The 3555-nt window shown below is 40.8% G+C and overlaps 1 pseudogene; it reads left to right on the forward strand.

The window, feature by feature from the left end:
• The first annotated feature begins 1872 nt into the window (after positions 1–1872).
• LOC102745197 (importin subunit alpha-1 pseudogene) lies at positions 1873–3550 on the forward strand (annotated as a pseudogene).
• Positions 3551–3555: the final 5 nt, after the last annotated feature.

The following is a 3555-nucleotide window of genomic DNA, read 5'->3' on the forward strand; positions in this document are numbered from 1 at the left end:
TATATAAATATATATATATTTCTAACAATTATATATAGAGAATCTTCCGAGGAAATGGAAATCATAGATTTTAATTCCAAGGGTTCCTCATACTAGCCATGAGAACTTGAGCATGATACAAACTCTCAAGCTCTTGGTCTTAACTAACAGTTTTATGTAATGCCATCAGTAAGGCTACATGGTAGATAGTAAACTCATGCAGGGCTGGATCTCATGACCCCAAGATCATGACCTGAGCCAAAACCAAGAGTAGGACACAACCGACTGAGCCACCCAGGGACCCCTGTCCAAAGTAAATTTGAAAATAAAATTTACTTTTATGCTTTCTTTAAAAAAAATAACTGTGCTTGTTATTTTGCATTTTAATGGAATCTAATTTACAGATAGCAATTAAGTGAACTTTTTAAAAAGTATAAATGTCTCAAGCCCCCTGCTGATGTGGTATCAAGAAAGCCTTAATAAGGGAACCAGGACTTCCATTCCTGGTTTCAGAATTGAATTAGATTAAAAATCATTACTTTCTCAGCAGTAGAAAAAGTTTATAGTCTAGTGAGGGAAGGTGAACACTAAAAATAAGTAAATACAAGTAAAATATATTTTCAGATACTTCAAGTGATTTGAAGAAGTGTAAACCAAGGAAAGGAGACAGGGACATGGGATGGTGCATTTTAGAGTGAGTGGTCACAAAAAAATGCTTCTGAAAAGGTGCAATGAGGAAGAGAGATATGCAAATGTCTGGGGAGACAAGTTTTCAGTGCAGGTCAAATAGCAATGCAAAGGCCCTGAGGTGGGATGATCCTGCTGTGTTGGAAGAATAGTAAGTCCAGTGTGCCTTGAGGAGAGAATGAGGGGCAAAGGGGGATTTTTGAGATCAGGAAAAGGACTAGGGCTAAATAATTTAGAGTGATATAGTTCAGTGTGAAGTTTAACTTATAGTCCAAAGGAACTTACACTTGCAAAGGAAACCAAGGAGAAACACATCACAGATCTTTTCTCTTTACCTATTTTGTTCTTTGTTCATGTCTTCCTTTATGTCTACCTTCTATGGATCAATTGAGTAATTTCCATGATTTCATTTTCATTTCAGTTCATAATTGCTTATTGAAACATTTTTTGATGGTGATTTGAAGTCATAGTCTAATAATTTCATTATCAGTATCATCTTTGTGTCAACACATGTTGATTATCTTTTCTTATTCAAACAGATTTTTGCTGGATTGTGGTATGACAAGTGGTTTTTGATGAGGACCTGGGCAGTTGGGGTACTATGTTATGAGACTCTGGATCTTATTTAAACCCATTACATTTGACTTTGTCTGACAGTGCTGTGATGGGGAAGGTAGGTGTTGCCTTGTTGCTGCCAGGGGGAGGTAGAAGTCCAGGCTGCCCCCTAGGTCTCTGTTGACACTCATGGGTCAAGCTTTTTAATGATGGTCAGAGGTAGAAATTCAAGGTTTCCAATAGGTTTTAATTGATGCTCTCCTTTGCTAAGAGCATCTCTGGTTACTTATGGTCATGTGGCCTCCACTGGCATCATGGAGGGAGGAGTATGACTTCATTACACCTGGGTTATGGTGAAAGTCCTGGCTCTCCACTAGGCCTTCTCTGACATCACCCTGTGGGGACAGGGAAGAATTTCTCATGCCATCAGATTGGAGTAAAAGTTCACACCACCCATGTGATCTCCATTGAAACTGTGAGGCTGGAGTCTTTTTACTACCCAGCAGGAATGGAAGTCCTGGTTCCCTTATTAAGGCTTTCTTGATACCACATCAGCAGGGGGCTTGAGACATTTATACTTTTTAAAAAGTTCACTTAATTGCTATCTGTAAATTAGATTCCATTAAAATGCAAACACTAAAAAACCGTCTTTGGGGTGATCCGTGGTGGATGTTTTGAGGGCAGCTGACCTGCAGCCTGCATGCTCCGGACCGCCTCTTGTGGAAGCCTGAGCTGGCCGTGTAGCTTTCTCCCTTTGTCTCATAACCATGTCCACCAACGAAAATGCTAATTCACAAGACACCTGCTTTAACAGATTCAAGAACAAGGGGAAAGACAGTACAGAAATGAGGCGGCATCGAATAGAAGTTCATGTGGAGCTGAGGAAAGCTAAGAAGGATGACCAGATGCTGAAAAGGAGAAACGTAAGCTTGTTTCCTGATGATGTTACCTCTTCATTACAGGAAAACCGCAACAACCAGGGCACTGTAAATTGGTCTGTTGATGACATTGTCAAAGGCATAAATAGCAAGAATTTGGAAAGCCAGCTCCAGGCTACTCAAGCTGCTAGGAAACTGCTTTCTAGGGAAAAACAGCCCCCATAGACAATATAATCCAGGCTGGTTTGATTCCAAAATTTGTGTCCTTCTTGGGCAGAACTGATTGTAGTCCCGTTCAGTTTGAATCTCCTTGGGCTCTCACTAACATTGCTTCTGGGACGTCAGAACAGACCAAAGCTGTGATAGATGGAGGTGCTATCCCAGCATTCATTTCTCTGTTGGCATTTTCCCATGCTTACATCAGTGAACAAGCTGTATGGGCTCTAGGAAACATTGCAGGTGATGGTTCAATTTTTCTAGACTTGGTTATCAAGTATGGTGCAGTTGACCCAATATTGGCTCTCCTTGCAGTTCCTGATATGTCATTTGTAGCATGTGGTTACTTATGTAACCTTACTTGGACACTTTCAAACCTTTTTTGCAACAAGAATCCTGCACCCCCATTAGATGCTGTTGAGCAGATTCTTCCTACCTTAGTTCATCTCCTGCATCATAATGATCCAGAAGTATTGGCAAATACCTGCTGGGCCATTTCCTACCTTACTGATGGTCCAAATGAATGGATTGAAATGGTGGTGAAAATAAGAGTTGTGCCCCAGCTTGTGAAGCTTCTAGAAGCTACTGAATTGCCCATTGTGACTCCTGTGCTAAGAGCCATAGGAAATATTTTCACTGGGACAGATGAACAGACTCAGGTTGTAATAGATGCAGGAGCACTTGCTGTTTTTCCCAGCCTCCTAACGAACCCCAAAATTAATATTCAGAAGGAAGCTACATGGACAATGTCAAACATCACAGCTGGTTGCCAGGACCAGATACAGCAAGTTGTGAATCATGGATCAGTCCCATTCCTCGTTGGTGTTCTCTCTAAGGCAGACTTTAAAACACAAAAGGAAGCTGTCTGGGCTGTGCTCAACTATACAAGTGGTGGGACAGTTGAACAGATTGTATACCTCGTTCATTGTGGCATAATAGAACCATTGATGAACCTCTTAACTGCAAAAGATGCCAAAATTATTCTGGTTATTCTGGATGCCATTTCAAACATCTTTCAGACTGCTGCGAAACTAGGTGAAACTGAGAAACAGTATAATGATTGAAGAATGTGGAGGTTTGGACAAAACTGAAGCTCTACAAAGCCATGAAAATGAGTTCTGTGTACAAAGCTTCATTAAAGGTGATTGAGAAGTATTTCTCTGTAGAGGAAGAGGAAGATCAGAATGTTGTGCCAGAAACTACCTCTGAAGGCTATACGTTCCAAGTTCAGGATGGCACT

This window comes from Leptonychotes weddellii, unplaced genomic scaffold (genome assembly GCF_054177405.1).
Source record: "Leptonychotes weddellii isolate Sample4059 unplaced genomic scaffold, ASM5417740v2 HiC_scaffold_3207, whole genome shotgun sequence".
NCBI classification, from domain to species: Eukaryota; Metazoa; Chordata; class Mammalia; order Carnivora; family Phocidae; genus Leptonychotes; species Leptonychotes weddellii.